A 20,651-nucleotide genomic window follows, 5' to 3' on the forward strand; every position below is an offset into this window, starting at 1 on the left:
TCTTTGATTGGTATCAATTTCTGGTTGATATTGAATATATTTCTTTCCTGCCTTCCCAGGTAGAACGCATGCTTCCTGGGAGACAATGAAATAGTGGTTAGAGCATGGATTCTGGCACAGAGTTCTGTCACCACTACTAACCATGGACAAATTACTGAACCTCTTTGTTCCTGCTTCCTAATTTGTAAAATGGGAATGATAAGAGTACTTGCCTCTTGGGCCTGTTGTGAGAATTGAATGAATGAATTCATCCAATCTAATTAATCCATTAAAGCCCTAGATGAGTATCAGGAATCCAGTAGGTTCTCACAGCTGACATTAACTCTGCCAGATACTACCTTGTACCCTCCACTCTTTTTATTTCATCCTTTGTATGAGGTCTTAATATATATGTGTGCATTTAAAATTTACTCATATGAATCATGACCAAGTGGGGTTCATCCCAGGGACACAAGGGTGGTTCAACATATGCAAATCAATCAATGTAGTACAACACATCAACAAGAGAAAGACAAAAACCACATGATCATCTCAATAGATGCAGAAAAAGCATTTGATAAAATTCAACACCCATCTATGATAAAAACTCTCACCAAAGTGGGTTTAGGGGGAACGTATCTCAACATAATAAAAGCTATATGTGACAAACCTACAGCCAGCATAGTACTCAACGGTGAAAAACTCAAAAGCTTCCCACTACAATCTGGGACAAGACAAGGATGCCCACTATCACCACTCCTATTCAACATAGTCCTGGAAGTCCTAGCCACAGCAATCAGACAAGACAGAGAAACAAAAGGGATCCAAATTGGAAAAGAAGAGGTAAAAGTGTCACTATATGCCGACAACATGTTACTATATATAGAAAACCCTAAAAGGTCCACACAAAAGCTACTAGAGCTGATTGAAGAATTCAGCAAGGTAGCAGGTTACAAGATTAACATTCAAAAATCAGTGGCATTTCTTTACACTAATGATGAATCAACAGAAAAAGAAAGTAAAGAAACAATCCCCTTTAAAATAGCACCCAAAGTAATAAAATATCTGGGAATAAATCTAACCAAGGAGGTGAAAGAATTATACACAGAAAACTATAAACCATTAATGAAGGAAATTAAAGAAGACTTTGAAAAATGGAAAGGTAAGCCATGCTCTTGGATTGGAAGAATCAATATTGTTAAAATGGTCACACTGCCCAAAGAAATCTGCAGATTTAATGCAATCCCTATCAAATTACCCAGGACATATTTCACAGAACTAGAACAAATCATAATAAAATTTATATGGAACCATCAAAGACCTAGAATTGCCAAAGCATTACTGAAGAGAAAGAAAGAGGCTAGAGGAATAACTCTCCCAGACTTCAGACAATACTATAGAGCTACAGTCATCAAGACAGCATGGTATTGGTACAAAAACAGACATATGGACCAATGGAACAGAATAGAGAGCCCAGAAATGAACCCACAAACTTTTGGTCAACTAATCTTCGACAAAGGAGGCAAGAATATACAATGGAATAAAGACAGTCTCTTCAGCAAATGGTGTTGGGAAAACTGGACAGCAGCATGTTAAACAATGAAGCTAGAACACTCCCTTACACCATACACAAAAATCAACTCAAAATGGATCAAAGACTTAAACATAAGACAAGATAAAATAAACCTCCTAGAGGAAAATATAGGCAAAGCATTATCTGACATACATCTCAAAAATTTTCTTCTAGAAGAAATAAAAGCAAGAATAAGCAAATGGGACCTAATGAAACTTACAAGCTTCTGCACAGCAAAGGAAACCAGAAGTAAAACAAAAAGACAACCTACAGAATGGGAAAAAATTTTTGCAAATGAAACCGACAAAGGCTTGCTCTCCAGAATATATAAGCAGCCCATACTTTTCAATAAGAAGAAAATAAACAACCCAATCCAAAAATGGGCAGAAGACCTAAACAAGCAATTCTCCAAGGAAGATGTACAAATGATCAATAGACACATGGAAAAATGCTCAATAGCACTAATTATCAGAGAAATGCAAATCAAAACTACAATGAGGTATCACCTCACACCAGTCAGAATGGCCATCATTCAAAAATCCACAAATGACAAATGCTGGAGAGGCTGTAGAGAAAAGGGAAGCCTCCTACACTGCTGGTGGGAATGCAGTTTGGTGCAGCCACTGTGGAAAATAGTATGGAGATTCCTCAAAAGACTAGGAATAGACTTACCATATGACCCAGGAATCCCGCTCCTGGGCTTATATCCAGAAGGAACCCTACTTCAGGATGACTCCTGCACCCCAATGTTCATAGCAGCACTATTTACAATAGCCAAGGCATGGAAACAGCCTTAATGTCCATCAACAGATGACTGGATAAAGAAGTGGTATATTTATACAATGGAATACTACTCAGCCATAAAAACCGACAACATAACGCCATTTACAGCAACATGGATGCTCCTGGAGAATGTCATTCTAAGTGAAGCAAGCCAGAAAGAGAAAGAAAAATACCATATGAGATCGCTCATATGTGGAATCTAAAACAAACAAACAAGCAAAGCATAAATACAGAACAGAAATAGACTCATAGACATAGAATACAGACTTGTGGTTGCCAAGGGGGTGGGGGGTGGGAAGAGATAGACTGGGATTTCAAAACTGTAGAATAGATAAACAAGATTATACTGTATAGCACAGGGAAATATATACAAGATCTTATGGTAGCTCACAGAGAAAGGAATGTGACAATGAATATATATATGTTCATGTATAATTGAAAAACTGTGCTCTACACTGGAATTTGACACAACATTGTAAAACTGATTATAAATCAATAAAAAATGTTTAAAAAAAACAGCAAATAAAATAAAATTTACTCGTATCAAATGATATAGATAAAATAGACCAGAAATAAACTATATAAGTATATGCACAAAATACTTGCAAAAAAAGTGTGCCCTAAGTGTTCAGAAAATAATGACGAAAAGATATGGTTTTTTGGCTAATTTGTAATATGTACTTTTTTCTTGTCTCAATCAAAAGTGCACATCAATGAGCAGTGTGGGTGCATGACTCCGGTAGAATTTTAGTAGCTTTAATATTTGCACTTCTAGGAGCACTGGTTAATACCGCTCTGCAAAGTCTATAGTCTTATTCTCTATTGCTGTACTGAATTCTTTTTCCTGAGTGTTGGTTTGCCATATGTCAAGGAGCAATACCATTATGAAGCCTATCAGTGGGGATAATCAGCTGCCTAGTGCCTTGATTGTAGCAGGGATTCGACAAAGGCTTGTCAATTTAAATTCATTTCAGCAGGAATCAGAAAGTAGGAGAGTCCCAACTGGTTGCAAAAGTCTTTCTGCTTTGCTTCTTCCTGAGTAAAACTGTTCATTACAAGGCTTCTTCAGAGAAGCAGATGTGCTAATATCAACTCCCACATAGGGTCTTACTCAGAATAGGGGCTGGGTAGGTGTTTGCTCCACTGAAGTGAATGAAATTAGTCAGTTATGCATCCTCAGTTCCCATGTGGCTGTCATCAGTTTTAAGTCATCCACCTAAATCCACATGTGGTGCACATGCTGGCGGTCTGATGGAAGTGACAGAAGCCTCAAGAGCCATCCGTTTATTTACATATTCATTCAATCAGCAAATGCTTATTGAAGCAGGAACTTCTTGGAACTTACTCATGGAGGAGGAGAGATGGAAAACACATAAACTGGTAAATATACAACACAATGTCATTGCTAAGTGCTGGAAAGGAGACTTGGACAAAGGGGTGGAAGAGGACAAACTGCTTTTTTAAAGAGGGAGCCCAGGGATGAGTCCCAGGAGAGGACATTCGAGCAGACTGAATGAGGGCGGGGAGCCATCGGTGGAACTCACCCGAGGAAGGGCAGAGAGGACCAAACATGCAAAGTCCCTGAGGACAGAGGAACCGCAAGAGGCATAAGAGGAGTGAACAAGATGGGCACAGTGGAGGGATGAGACCAGAGAGGTACCTGGGTCCAGACACCTTGAAGCCTTCAGGCAAAGCCTTTGGATTTTACTCTGCATGGGAAGGGGAGTTCTAAACCCGGGAGGGGTCCGGTCAGATTTCACTACCAGAAGAATCACTCAGACTTCCAAGATTTCTCTTTCTCACTTGCTTCCTTCATCTGAAAATCTTGTTTTTGAGAGTGAGGAGCAGAAGAATTATTTTTATGGGATGGCCATTCTTCTTTGAAAGTGTCCCGAAATAAACTATCACGCGCGATCTTCACCACAAAATTATCGTGTTAGAAACAGTGCCCAGTATCGTCCATTTAGAAAAACAAATGGAGGCAGGAAGATAGTAAATAAGAAAAAGATTTCTTGTAGGTCATGGCAGATTCCCAAGAAGAACTGCCTCTTTCAGGATAGGATTCAACTGACTGTGTAATCAATTCGCTTGATTTCCCAAACACCACACAAAACACTTCCATTTAGAAACCCAGAGGATGGCCCAGGAATATAAAAGTTTAGATATATTCCCTGCCTAGAGGAGGTATCTACACAGGACCCCACCTTAAACTGGGGGAGAAATCCTGAGAAACCTTCAGCTCATTCCAAACCTCCTGTGATCTTGCCAAGTCTGATCTGTCAACACTTGTGATAATGAAGTAATTTATGATGACCTGTAATGACAGAATTGAACATGATTTCAAAAATATTTTCTTACCACACAGGACAAAAATGCATTTTCATCTAAGAGGTTTCAAATCAACGATCAAAATAAACATATCCATCTCATCTTTGAAATAAGTAGATTTGCTGCTGGTATGCAAATTATATTCATTTGTAACACTGTAAGAGCTTTTGGTAATTGTTTTTTTAGTACTTAAACCTAACCACATGGAGAGGAAGTAAAAATTCTGTTGGTGAGGGTGTGAAATTCTGATAAACTTGAAATACATCGCAGAAGAGTGTTCCTATAAAATTTGAGAATGTATTTTATACATTTGAGTGTCACAGTTTAAATGACAGTTGGTCACCCCCAAGTCTGTGGGGCCATCTGATAGAAAACAGTTGACTTGGATGGCCTTACACAATCTTTCTTTTTTGCTCTAATTTTATGATGCATGCAAGTGGAATCTTCCTGGAGTCTCAAGTGTTTTCCCAAACTCTGTCATGATCTTGCAGCCGCCACTTTTATACACAGTTGGTCTTGTCGGAGGGGCATCTTCCTGCACATTTGCCCGGAAACAGGTCTATCAGAGTGTCCCTGGAGCTCGTGGTCTGCTGATTTCCATACTTAATTTCTGTCTATACACTTTCCTAAGCAATTCTAGAAAGACCCATTAACAAGATAGACTCTGAAAGAATTGAAAGCTGTAAGATTCTTCATCTGGAATTAGTTAAATGAAGTAGTGGAGAAAAAATAATACATCATTCCAGGCATGGAACACTCATACAAAATGATAGAATCATCCACTGGAAAGTATCTCTTTTATTTTCTGCTTCTAAGTCATTTCAACTCCTCAAACTCCCTCAAACTTTTGGAGGATTCCAATGAAGGAGAACCACCCTCCCTTATCTGCTTTCATTCCTACAAACCAAATAGCTTTATAGAAAATAGAGGCCTATACCCTATTGATTTTACCCATAGACCAAAAACATATGTGTGTGTGTGTAATGTGTGTGGTGAGATACAGAAAGAGAGAGACACAGGGAGAGAAAGAGACATTAAATCAAAGCTGATAAACTGTAAAAGATATTCAAATGGCTTTTAAAAGAAAACTAACCCCATTCCTGCTTAGTTCTGAAATGTTTCCATTCAGATTTATATAATTTTTAAGTAGTTTTTAAAAATATTTTAGCCAAATAATTCATGTTCGTTATGAAAAATTATAAAAGGAGAAATAAAAGAAAAAAGAATCACCCCATATTCAACGTCCTTGAAACAGCCACTGTTAATAGCCACTATTGTTTAAAACTAGTTCCTCTGTGCACAGGGAGCTCTGTGAATATTTTCTGATGAGCTCATACTTTTTACAATTTATATCTTTTTCTTCACTGACCATTAAGCTGCCATGTTTCCATGTTTATAAATAGATATCTATATGCTAATTTTAATTAATTTTAAATGTATTGAATGTTTTTAAAAATCACCATAAACCTCCAAGTCTGGTAGAGGTGGGACAGCCTAGGTATTCTTAACAACTTTTCCATTAAAAAGCCAAAAATCTCTATAACTTATTTAAATAAAAGCTATTCAAATACATTGTTAAACCAGTAAGAATTTTTTTTTTAAATCCTTAGAAGGCAAAAATTAATAAAAGGCAGGAATCCAGAAGAGAGTAACCACAGAAGCATGCTGTGTCCTGTGGTATCTGCCAGATCCTGGAGACTGGTCTGTTTGGACAGCCTCTCAAGCCCAAGGGTAGGGCCGCCCAAGAGGGAATTCCTCTAGGAGACCCCCACATACAGCTGGGAACCCCGGAGGCCATACCATCAGTGAGAGGGAGACCCAGAAATAAACCTGCTCTCAGAAGCAGACTGTGAAGAGCAGTTTTGCTTTATTTTTTTCATCTCGGAACTGGGTGAATAGTGGGGAGAGAAATTGTCTGAGAAATTATGGCTCTAAGACAGCCCTCATCCAGGTTCATGGCTTGAATTCATACTATCTGTGTGAAGTTGAAAGACTCAAGGCTAAGGATTATTTTGAACAGGTCACATGTTGATATTGTCCGTAAACATCTAGCAGAAGCAAACTGGGTCCCTTCTGGAAGAACTCTCTAAATGCAGGCCTCAAATAATTTCAGATAGAGTTCCAAGGAATATAAATACATGGTCCAAAAAAAAAAAAAATCACAAAACGCATAAGAAATAAGAGAGCATGAGCAACAGCCAGCAGAAATAAAACAGAGATGACAGAGTGAGATCCACAAAGACTTGAGATAGTGAAACATACACGCTGTTATTTTAAAATGCTTAAAAAACAAAAGATATAATTAAGAATATGAGTAAGAATAAGAGGTTATAAAAATAGTTGAGCAGATTTGGAAGAAAAAAGGAGCTTTGAGGAAAGAAAAAACTAATATTAAAAAAATTAAAAACTCAATGGATCTAGAGAATTAACACTAAAATAAATACAATTTTAAAAATCAGAAAGATAGCAAGGTATAAAATTAACATATAAAATTAATATCCTTTATTTCACAAAATAATGGAAGAGTGAATCCCATTTATAACAGCCAAAAAAAAAAGATAAAATACTTAGAATAAACAACATGAAATTTGCAAAATCTACATGAGGAAATGCCAAAACACTCCTGGAAGAAATATGAACTTAACCAAATGGACAGGCATGCTTGTTCTTGGGTAAAATGAGTCAACATCATAAAAATGTCAGATTTTTATAAGTTAATTTAATAAGTGTTTCATAAAGCCTCTATAAAAATACCAAAAAACCTTTTTTCTTAAAATGAGATAAGTTAATACTAAAAGTCACATGAAAAATAAACATGCAAGAATAGCCGGAGAAACACCAAAAAAGAAGAGCCGTTAGAGGGCAGGGAGAGGCAGAAATCTCCATTAGAGTCAAATATATCAGAAAGCCGTTGCAAGTGCAAGAGCATGGGACTAGCTCACAAATTCACACGTGGATCAGTGGAAAAGACTAAACAGTACAAACATATATGGAAATGTAATGTGTGATAAAGTTGACATCTCCAATCTCTGGACCAAAAGTAGACCAAAATAACTGGAAAGCCATTTAGAAAGAGATAAACTATATCCCCAACTCACACTGTACAAAACTAAAAAAACAACAATAACAACAAATAGATATAAACCCTAATTATAAAAATGGAGCCATATAAGTGCTAGAAGAAAACAGGTATGTTCCTTTTAAACCTGTAAGGAAAGACTTTTGAAATACCTCTGAAACTTCAGATGCAATAAAAGAAAAGATTCATAAATTCAACTGGATAAAAAAAAAGCTTTGCATGGCACAAAACTCTATAAGCAAAGTCAAAAGGCAAATTACAAAGTGGAAGAAAAATATTTGTGGCATGTTTTGTCAATAAAGAACTAATATCACAAATGTGTAAAGAACTCTTTTTTTTAAAGTTCTTTTTAAAATGTAATTTAATTTTTAATTGAAATGTGGTTGATTTATAATGTGTTAATTTCTGGCATACAACAAGGTGATATAGGTAACACATACATATATGTATATGTATATATACATATTATTTTCCAGAATATATATATATATATATATATTATTTTCCAGGTATGTATACATATATATATACATACCCATTAACCTTAGTTCACAGTATTTATATCTAAGATGTATCAAGATTGTTTCCTGAGCTCATTTTAATTCTATAACATATGTATAGAAATATTTGCATTTGGGGGTGTAGAGGAGAAAATTTTTTTTCTGCTATCTATTAGTTCCTTCAGCTGGGGCCCTAACAAAAGCCAGATTAACAAGAGAAAAATAGAAGTTTACTAACATGTGCATTGTACACACATATGAGAGCACCCAGTGATGAGAAACTCAAAGAGGTGGTTAGAACTTGGGCTTATAGAGCATCTTAACAAAAGAACAATACATTTTTGGAGAAGTGACTAAACAAAGGAAAAAAGATTTTGAGATTCTAGGGGTGGCAAACTGTGGGAAGACAAATATATGGGCAACTTACGGTAGATAAAAGGTAGTTTTAGCAAGTTTTGTTATGTAGATTCCTCTGGTTCCATCTCAAAAGCTCCTAAGCGACAAGAGTTGTCTCTGGTGATTAACTTCTGCTCTTTAGGCAAGAGAGGAGTGGGGAGATACCTTTATACATTTATATTCTGCTTGTAAGCAAATAAGGAGGGCAGAAAATTTTTCTTGTATCTACTTCTTCTTGTTTGCCTTCAGTTCAAAATAATCTTTATACCAAAGGGGCATAGCTGGGGATGGCAGATTCTGCTAACCTTTGGGGAAATGACGAGACACTTTCATCAAATAATTTCCCAGCAAAAGGGGATATTATAGACTCCAGCAGAACGACAACAGCAGTGCTGTGAACCTTGGCATACAACCAGTTTGCGTACAGAGGGAAGAGGAAGGCTAGGAACGTGTATGAAAACTGGTTCTGAGAGACAGGACCTTCAAAAGGTGTGTACTGTTTGACTCAGGAAATATAGTAATTATCTGTAGTAATTATTTTCTATTGTTTGTAGCAATTTTTCTAAGAAAGGAATGATCCCAGCTATACGTTGAAATGGCAAAGAAAATTGTAACAGCAAAACAACTTGTGTCTTATTTGCATAAAGTCTGGAAGAGTATATACCAAGAATGTAAACAACAGCTTTTTGCTTGGGGAGTTATTCTCATAAGTGATTCAGCAAATCTTATGATAAAGGACAGGCCAAAGAGCTGATGAGCACACACTAAGCTACAGAGCACTGAGCAGAGAGAGGCTTTTAATGAAAAAGGGAAAGTCTTGCACATGGAACTGTAATGATGCGGACACTACAGGGGAACCAGAGGTGGGGCCAGGGCCTCACCACCATGGAGGGGTGTCTACTGAGGCTGCACATGGGCCCAGGAGCAGCTCCGTTCTGCAGGGACTGCCAGCCGTACTCGGCTGCTCCTTGAAACACAATTGCAACTGTATTCTGCATCACTGGAAACTGCAATAGAATATTAAATCTGTTGGTCTACTGAAAAAATAGGTGACGAGATAATATAAACTTCCTTCTTTTAACTTCTCTCTATTGCTAATGTTCTCTATAATTATTATGCCTTTCTTTTATAATTTTTACACAGGTTATTTTTTATTTTTTAAAAATTTGTGGGTGGGTCTTTTCTGCGTTTGAAAGCATTTTTAAATGCCCTCTGCTCCAGGAGTAGAAGTTAAAATTCCAAGAAAGAGGAATCTAGTTGTAAGTGTGAGTGTTGGGGAAACATTAAGAAGTTGAGTTTCCAGAAATAGACTCATGGACATAGAAAACAAACTGTGGTTATCAAGAGGGAAAGCAGGGAGGGATAGATTAGGAGTTTGGGATTACCAGATACACACTACTGTATGAAAAATAGATAAACAACAAGGACCTACCATATAGCACAGGGAACTATATTCAATTTCTTGTAATGAGTCATATTGAAAAAGAAACTGACAATATATATGTATATATGTATGTGTATAACTGAATCACTTCGCTGTATACCTGAAATTAACATTGTAAATTGACTACACTTAAATAAAAAATAAGAATTAAAAAAAGTTTTAAATAACATAACATAAAAAAGAAAGAAATGGGGGGCAGGGTATAGCTCAAGTGGTAGAGCACATGCTTGGCATGCATGAGATCCTGGGTTCAATCCCCAGTACCTCCTCTACAAATAAATAAACCTAATTACCTTCCCAACTCCAAAAAAAAAACCAAAAAAAAACCCCCACAAAGTAAGTACTCAATAAAGATTACCTTTATTAAAAAAAGAAAAGAAAAAAACTGAGTTTCCTTCACATCCTCAAACTATCTATTTTGATATTAAGCCAGGTCTTCTCCAGCCCATGCATTGGCCGTGAAATGATTCCTGCTGTGTCATGCAGACACCTGCAAAAGGCAGAGTGAATCTATGCTTGGGCGGTGAGCCTGGAAGAATGGAGGGTACTTGCCAGAAGGGAGTTCAAATTCCTTCAGAGTTTAAATGTTTTCCATTTCACCAGGACTGGATGACCTCCTGGTCTTCTCCTGCCCAAGAATCTCCCTAAAGCTTAGGTGCTTTGTCAGAGCTCAGGAATGAATCTTCTGGAAAGAAATGATTCTGAGAGTAAAAGTTTTCCATACCAAAGATACGTCAGAGTCCGAGTCCAGTATTAACCCCAGTCCCTCAACAACCTTAAGTTTCTCCCAGGTGTGGAGAGCGTGAGGAAGATGCCGTGATGGGTGATGTGTGAGAACCAGGTGCAAATGTCCATGGGGTCCAGTCCATCATACGTACATAGACACATGTTTGGAGCAGACCCTCCAGGAAGTACATTTCAGTGATGTTCTGTAAGCATTAAGAGACATGAGCTTCCTCGTGAAAAGAATATTCAGAAGTCTCTAAATTTTTTCCACAAGACTGTCCCACTGGAGAGCAGCAAGTGTGCAAGCTGATTAGACTTAAATTCTTACAAAAATTACAGTTGGGAAAATATTTGAACCTACATGTCTTTGACTCCAAAAACATGTTTTGTTTCATTTTTTTAACCATGTGATACTATCACCAAATATATCAGTGTTTTTAAAATCTTTTCCACCACAATTAAAAAAAATACAGCATGATTCCTTATACACACATACATTCTAACATACGTCTACAAAGGAAAGCTTCATAAAACAATATGCAATTTTACTGTGTATAAATAGATCATTTCTAGTCTATCCTATTTCTTCTTTAAGACTTCTCTTCTTCTTTTTTTTGACCTACTCATGTATTTCACAACCCAATAATGGATCAAAACCTATCTACATTATTTATATAACCTCCTTTAAGCACTTTTTTCCCCCTGAAATTATCTGTTAAATGTTCATGGGTTTATTTTCCACACAAAATTATCTATTTCTCAGCACTACACCATCACCACAAAAAGGCAGAGTTTGTTCTGTGTTTGTCCACATTTTTAATAAGCTCCTCATTCAGACAAAATCCTCTCAACCTTTTGTGATTAAGTATTCTCTTTAATTGCTTGTGAAGAATGCTAATTGCATGAATATTATAGGCATTGCATGTCCAAGTCATTAATATTTGTGGAGCTGTGGGGAAGCAAGTTCTCCAAATAACCCTGTTAAAAGTGAGTCAGAATTACAGCGTGTTCTTAAAATAAATTATCCCACTTACTTTGTGATCTTAAAGAAGTTATCTAACTGCTCTGAGTGATGAGTTCCCTCATCTGCAAGATAATGACATTTTATTGAATTATTGGGAGGTTTGTATGAAATAACACAGAGAAAGGGCTTGGCTCAGTGCCAGGCACAACATAGATTCATTTTGAGACATGAGCTATTATTATTATTTAAATAAATCCCTTGTGTTAGACTAGGTCCTCTTGGAAACAGAGCCTGAAGCAAGCATTAAGATCCTAACATATTTGGGGGTGAAAACCCAGGATAATGTAAATAGAGGAATAGAGAGGGTAAGGCAAGGAAAGAAACAGAGCAACACAAGAGGATGTGTTCTGGACTGACTACTTATTCCACTACATGTTGCAAAAAGACACAGCAATTTGGTTTGCACGCAGGACTTCTCTAGAAGGATTGCAAGGAGGAACTGCATCTTTGAATAGTCTATGGGAAAGAGAATGGTAGGGGAATTTTATTTTCTCTTGGCCATGTTTCATCCTGGAGAAGCTAAGTCCTTTGTACTTCCTGGTTGTAGCATCTAACCCCTTGGCAGCTACTGAGGAAGCCAGATTCCACGAACTGTTTTGTGTTGCTTCATTCTAGTCTTACAATGGGGGGGGGGGGGGGCTAAGCGGGTGCAGTTGTGATCATCGAGAACAGTATCTAAGAAGGCATGAGAGAGGCTCAGTGTACCTTACCGATTTTAATTTCCTGGTTTTGGTAATTATTGCTTGTTTGTTTGTTCTTTTGTATTAAGCTGTATGAGCTGTTTGTATATTTTGGAAATTAAGCCCTTGTTGGTTGCATCATTTGCAAATATCTTCTCTCATTCCATAGGTTGTCTTTTCATTTTATTTATGATTTCTTTTGCTGTGCAAAAGCTTATAAGTTTGATTAGGTCCCATGTGTTTATTTTTGCTTTTTATTTCTTTTCCTTTGGGAGACCGTTCTAAGAAAGCATTGCTATGATTTATGTCAGAGGATGTTTTGCCTATGTTCTCTTCTGGGAGTTTTATGATGTCATGTCTTGTATGCAAGTCTTTAAGCTATTTTGAGTTTATTTTTGTGTATGGTGCCTTAATGTATTCAAAAAGTTTTTTATTCTTATCTTTTATTGAAGTGTGGTCACTTTACAATGTTAGTTTCAGGTGTACAGCAAAGTGATTCAGTTATTGTTCCCTATGCTATACAGTAGGTCCTGTTGTTTATCTATTTTGTATATAGTAATGTATATCTGTTAATGTATGTTTATATATGTAATGTGTAAAATGTGATATCACCCAGCGCATCCAACGCAGATCAAGATATAGAGTGTTTCCCTCACCTTCACTTCATGAATCTATAGTATTAGCAGTCAAGACAATGGTTACCTTTGGAATGAGTGGAGCAGTGATCATGAAGGGGACCTAGGGAGCCTTCTGGGACTCTGGTAATGGCCCACTTCCTGACTCAGGTGTTGGTTAGAGAGTTGGGGTCATTTTTTGATAATTTACTGAGCTGTACACTTACGGCTTATGCATTTTATGTATGTATGAAATACTTCTATTAAAACATTCATTTTAAAAATATGATTCATTCTGAATCTGACTGAGGGAACTGACTGACTGCACAATGGAAATCATTTTAAAGTCCTGAAGTGCCCTGAGGTGCTGAAATTTGTGTTTGGACAATGTTTTCCACAATTTCCCCAAAACAAAGACAATACGTCCCCAGGTGACACTAACACCGTGGCTCACCTGAAGGTCTTCAGCGTTCCAAATGGAAGGACAGCCACTTTAATGGAATGGGGTTGGCATTTACAAGGGAGCTTTTTGAAACTTATTTTTAAAACCAAGTATCAGGAATATTTGGTTCAGTGGGAGCTGAGCATAAAAGATCAATTTTTAAATTAAGAATTTTAATCAATTTAAAATGAAGAATTTATTTAAATTATTTAAAACTGGATGAACCCTGAGAAAACACAAGGGGGCAGCATTTCATAACATTATAAATGGAGAATGCTGAAGAGGCTTTTTTTTAGTAAAGATACATGGATTGAGGATGGACTTTAAAGAGAGTGTTTTATCGAATGAGGAAAACGAAAGTTCAGAGAGGTTATTACAGGAAACATTTTAAGTTCCCTTAAACCAGAGGTCAAGAGTGGCAGAGCAAGTTCCTTTTTTCCCCACACCCTCTCTGGCATTTATCATTTGTAGACTTTTTAATGATGGCCATTCTGACTGGTGTGAGGTGACACTTCATTGTAGTTTTGATTTGCATTTCTCTAACAATTAATGATGTTGAGTATCTTTTCAAGTGCTTGTTGGCCATCTGGATGTCTTCTTTGGAGAGATGTCTGTTTAGGTCTTCTGCCCATTTTTTAATTGGGTTGCTTGTTTTTTTGATATTAAGTTAAATGAGTTGTTTGTATATTTTGGAAATGAGTCCCTTGTTGGTTGCATCATTTGCAAATATTTTCTCCCATTCTGTAGGCTGTCCTTTCATTTTGTTGATGGTATCCTTAGCTGTGCTGGGAAGTAAATTGGTGCAGCCACTATGGAAGACAGCATGGAGGTTCCTTAAAAAACTAAATACAAACTTACCATATGATCCAGCAATCCCACTCCTGGGTATATATCCGGAGGAAAATATAATTCGAAAATACACATGCACGCCTATGTTCACAGCAGCATCGTTCTAAGTGAAGTAAGCCAGAAAGAGAACGAAAAATGCCATATGTCATTTATATGTGGAATCTAAGAAAAAAGGACACAAATGAACTTAACTACAAAACAGAAACAGACAGAGAACAAACTTATGCTTACCAGAGGGTATAGGTGTGGGAAGGGATGAATTGGGAATTAGAAATTTGCATTTCTTGGGGAGTGATGGAAATGTCAGCTGTCTTGATTGCGGTGGTGGTTTCATTGATGTATATACATCTATCACAATTAATCAAATTGTACATCTGAAATATTTATAGTTTACTGTGCAGGAACCATACCACAATAAAGGTGTTTTAAAAAAAAAAAGAAGTGGCAAAGGAAGGACCACAGTTTGTTTCCTGACTGTGGATCGAGTGCTTTCCTATTCCTATTGTCTCAAGTGGTCCCTTGGGTTACGCAGCACTTGCTGCGTGCTGGAAATGGTTAACCTCCCACCAGATGACCCACAGATAAGATCTCCATTCACTGTGGACACAGATTAGGGCATAAGTGCGTGACACCCATTACTGAAAATGAGTAGTTTAATCTGAGTAAAATGTGAATCAACTTCTAGAGTAAAATTATGCTCCCAATTTAAACATGTGCTAATCTTCAATATAAAGGAGGCCTTGAGGGAACGGTTAGATTGTGATAGTTTTTAAAAATGTGGTTTGCAAATGTTAAAGTTGTGCGTTTTCATTTCCCCTTTGAATCAGGTTTTATCACATTCTCTCACCTACCTTAGAGGGTTGTTAACAAGCGTTAAACAAGACAATGAGATAATCCATGTAAAGTCTATAGTGCCTGACTCATAGAAGGATAATAAATGTTACTTGTTATTATTCTTGGCTTAATGACTTTGGTTTACTTAAAGAGAGAAAATTTAAACAACTCTGGAAATCAATGCATTTACATACACAGATGGTACTGATCAATACAAAATCATCTTTAATTCATATTTCCTGGTATAGATTCTAAACGCTAACCTAGTAAATAGCCACACCAGGATGTAATTAATATGATTCACTCTACCTTTGTCTGCAGAAGAATTATCACCATGTTCTTGGGTAAATTGCCTGAGCAAGAGTGCCCTTCAGAGCAAGGCTGAAGCAGCAAATAAAAAGAACATTGCATGGCGACTCTGTGGCCTTTGGAAGAAGTGGAGGCTCTGCTCTGGCAGCTCCTGGCCCTTTTAATCAGGGATTAATAATGTGTGCACTGAGGGGTGCCTGCAGAGGTGTTCTGTTTCGTTAAGGCAGTGATTTTGTTCTATGTTGTTTTAAAACAACCACGGATGTGAATTGAATGCTTTAGGAAGAGTGTGCCTTCTACACGAACCACAGCCCCGCCACTCGCTCTAGTCTAGGTGGTGGCTCGCCACATGTTTCCATCACCCATCTGTCAGTCAGGCATTTGAGGTGAGCATCTCCTCAACATACAGAAAGTCTCTACGGATCACAACCCACCTTAATTTCTGTCGTGGGGCTTCTCGTGGCAGAAAGACCGTGCTACATCCTCTCTGGCAAACACAGAATCCACACCCAACTGAAATCCACCAGCTCCCAGACCTGCCCTTCCTCTCTCCTCTCTGCACAGTTCACGCCCGCCTCTTCACCCAGTTTGCAGGGCTGGATTCAGCAGAAGGGAGGCAGCTCTGTTAATCTTTTCATTATGTCTCACCTTTTTAACAGGTGAGACAAATCACTTGCTCCTTTTCACATGTTTTAAATGATGTGACTCTTGGCTCGGTCTTGTCCTAGATAAACAACAAGATATCAGGCAGATCCAAGCATTCAGAAATCTCCTGACTCATTGGGAGGCTGTGAGCACAAATACAACCCCAAGCTATGGGCTGGGTGGGAGAAGCTTCTGGATTTTAGCTTCCTTCCCTTGCTTTCATGTTTTTTCATGCTGAGCAGGAGCGGTCGGTGAAACCATTTTTAATTCCTGTACTCGGGTGTATCATGAGTCAGGTCAAGGTCCTTGAAGCTGAGCTGTTACATTCACAGAGAAGTTAGACTTTTCTTCTATCTTTACACACCTCCGTTCAATCATATTTTCCTACTTTAAGAATTCCACTCATTGCAATGTCTCAAAGATTGTCATTTGTTTCTTTTGTTCTACTGGGTTTTGTTTTTTGGAGTTTTGTTTTTGTTTTTGCTCTTCGACCAGAAGAAGTGAAGTATCTTCAAGACAAAGTAGACGGAGGAGCAGACAGAAAAGTGCTGGTCTAAACTACTGCAATGGCTTTGTCTTTTATTGACTGTGACACTTTGGTGGTGTCCCCTACCACGGCTTCACAAAGTCTCATTTCCTTCATATGGAAATAGAGTGGAGGAGCATCTTTTGGTCTATCATTCAGTGCTCAGAGCTTTGGTTACCTAGTTAGAGCCAGAGGGAAAAAGCCCAACAAGACACGTTCTACAAGGGAGACTGCTTCTCTGGGCAAGGCCACCATGCTGCACAGCTCTGAGGGACATCACTCCTCTAAGTGTGTGTGACCATGTCCAGTACAGTTGTGCAGCATGTCACCAGCATGGCCTTTACCCACTGGCTCTATGAAATGTGGTTTTTCCTATTTGTATCTGAACATATCTCTTTTAAATAGGTAAGGTTTGTCCCTTTCATATATCTAATATTTATGATAACTCCTAGAGAGTTTCTTTAACTTGGAGCTTTATTATACAATAGAATTTGTTGGGACAGACTGACTTACACAAACTAATGACCTTCAGCAGTTCCTTGGTGAGGAATCATTGGCATTCTCTGGCAGACTATCATTACACAGTAACTGGAGTTTGAGCCATAGAATTGTGGAATGTTAATTCTATAGTAAAGTGTAAATAATTCTCATTCTGGAGTGTGGGTTTAGTCTGTCCCTACAAATTCTGAGGTACAAGGGGGTTCCTAACAATGCAACCCATAACATCCATCATCCTAGGGGTGATTTTTCTTTGTTTGCTAAATATTGCAACCTGACTTCTGGACATCTGCTCAGTTCAGTCCCTGGCGGTTTGCACCTGTTCTGCCAGATCAATAATCTGCTCTTGCTGTATCAGTGAAGGTGACTGGAGTTTGCCTCCTGGGACGAGAAGAGAGCCTTGCTAAACTGTGATAAAATAAAGCAAGGTTCTATTTTGTTGTTTTCCTTTTAAGCAGAAACATGGACACTATGACATTTCCTGTGTAAAACCAGTAAAATAATCTCTGATTGGCTAAAATTAGGATTTACTCTTAACTGTTTCACTTCCAGTTGGATATAAGCCAGTCTTTTTGAAATTTATAATTGCAATCCATAGATGAGTTTGAAATTAGTTGATTGGATTGTGACTAGCATTAAAAAAAAATGAAATAGAATATAATAGGGTAGGCTAGAGCTCAATTAAGTTGAAGAAACAAACAAACATCAGCATGTGTCCTACACAGTATTGGTACGTGTATCCACTGGGATTCGCCAGAGTAACAGAACCAACAGGATGTATGTATAAAGATAATTATTTAAAGGGATTAGCTCCCCTGATTAAGGAAGCTAGCAAGTCCCAAATCGGCAGGGTGGGCTGCAGGCTGGAAACCCAAAGGCTGTCTGTTGGCAGAATTCCTTCTTGCTCAGGGGATGGTCAGTCTCTTGTTCTAGTCAGACCTTCGACTGATTGGGTGAGGCCTTTACTCAAAGTCCACTGATTTAAATGTAAATATTATCCAAATACACCCTCACAAAACACCTAGAATAATGTCTGACCAAATATATCTGGGCATCACGGTGGCCTAGCCAAGCTGACACATAAAATTAACCATCATGGTACGCATTTGTGGGAGTCATTCATCCCATTTACCAGATATTTTTGATTCTTTCCCCAGGCATATGGTGGAATTGCATTTCCATGCCTTCCTGAAGTCAGACGTAGTCAAGTGATTTGGCCAAAGAAATGTAAGCAGAAGTGATGTGTGCCAGTCTGAATGGGAGTTTTTTTGTTTTGTTTTATTTTAAATAAGCAACAAAAATCTACTTCTCACAGCCCTGGAGGCTGGAAGTGTGACCCTGAGGTCAGGGTCAGCTTCTGGTGAGAACCCTCTTCTGGGATGCCAACAGCTGACATCTCACGGTGTCCTCCCATGGCAGAAAGAGAGCTGAGTGGCACTTCACCTGCCAGTGTGGGATTCACCAGTCTCCTCCCCTCTGCCATTAGGACTGGTGGTTCTTGATATGGAGGTTGCTCCATCAGCCTGAGGACAAAGTAAAGCAGTACCTCCAACCACCTCCTGGTGCACATGACACGAGCCAGAGCAAAATCTTTATTGCTTTAAGATTTGGGAATTGTGTATTCCTGCAGCATAACCTGGTGGGTCTGACCATTTCAGTATGCTCTGTGAAACCTACATTTCAAACTTCATATACATATACTGAGTCACGATGCAAAATGAATCTCTTACTAAATGTCGTAATCAAGATATTTGATAGCCAATGACACAGACTGCAGTTTTACCATACGTCATTTATCAGTAAAAGGATTAGAACTGGAAGGACCCTGAGAAATCATCTAGTTCAATGCTCTCATTTTAGAGTCGAGAATTCAGAGGCCAAAAGAGGTCGTTTATCTAAGATCACAAGGTAAGCAAGGACTAGGTCTCATACATTGAACTTCAAGCCGGTGCTTTACCGCAAAACCCTGTTTTGGGGATGATCTTGTCAAAGTGTACTGAAAACTAGGAAACCTCATGAAAATGTAAAGTAATGAAATTATCACAAGAACAAGTAGAATAAGTCAGTTAGAGGGTTTGTCAGACCTGGTCTCAATTGCTGGCTCTGCCACTGATGAGCTGTGTGACCTTGGGGACGTTATTTAATTTCTTTGAATCTCTGCTTCCTTACTTGAAAATGAGGATAACATTATGTACGCCATATTTTCCTGATGAGTAAATGAGATAATAAATGGAAAGGTCTTAACACAAAGTCTTTTCCATAGTACGTGCTTTTGTTTGTTTGTTTTAAGGGGTGGTAATTATGTCTATTTATTTATTTTTAATGGAGGTGCTGGGGATTGAATCCAGGACGTCATGCATGCGAAGCATGCACTCTACCACTGAGCTATACCCTCCCCCTGTAAGTGCTAATAAGTTATTTGTAGTAAATATAGTGCCAAAGAATTTGGTTTGGAACAACAAAAGCTACTCTCTCATCTGCAGCACTATTAAAATTTGGGGTCAGAAAATTCCTTGTTGCGGGAGGCTGTCCTGTGCACAGTGGAGTTTTTAGGAAAGATATTGAGGTACTAGTCATATGGTCAGATGATCAGGGTTTCTAAACCTTGGCATTACTGGCATTTAGGGATGAATAGTTCTTTATTGTGGGGGGCTGTCCTGCGCACTGCAGGATGTTTAGCAGCATCCAAGGATGCCACCCATTAGATGCTCCCATGTTTGCAGACGTTGCCAAATGCCCCCCCCCCCGGGAACAAGACCAGTCCCAGTTGAGAAACACAGTTGGAGAAACTGTGCTTAGAGGGTTTTCAATGAATTCTTCCTATTAAACAACAAAAACATACAAGAACGTTAACCTCTCTGAGAGAAAGGAATCTGAGCTTCCCTGTTTTTATACTTTATTGACGTTACCTACTTAATATCTCTGTGACTTACTGGAATAAATGCTCCACGAAGGCACTGTGTCTGTCTTGTGTCCTGCTGTGTCTCCAGGGTGCACATCACCCAGCACGTAGCAGATGCACAATAAAAGTATCACTGAATGAACAAATGAAATTCATCTTTTTCTGCAGCCCTTATCTGTTAATTAACAGGCACAAGGTTCCTGCAGGATCAATAGGGGAGACTAGGTTTGTGGAAAGTATCTCTTTTTCCATCTTCCCTCCAACTCTAAAATAAAAAGAGTCCCTCAAGAGAACCTATTCTTAACAAAAGAGTAGGATTTTTACCAGCGCACAAGTCCTCGGGCCAGGGTATGAAAAGGGCAAAAGAGTGTCCGGGTTTTTAGGGTCAGCCACCAGGACCCAAGACTCAGCACAAAGAACCTCTTCAGGTCAAACTGATAGAAAATCAGGATCCAGAGAAGTTTCAAAACTCCCTGGAGCAGGTAAGGACTGGTCTGATGCTGGAGCCGGGGTAGGGGGA

This window comes from Camelus ferus, chromosome 25, assembly GCF_009834535.1.
Source record: "Camelus ferus isolate YT-003-E chromosome 25, BCGSAC_Cfer_1.0, whole genome shotgun sequence".
NCBI lineage: Eukaryota > Metazoa > Chordata > Mammalia > Artiodactyla > Camelidae > Camelus > Camelus ferus.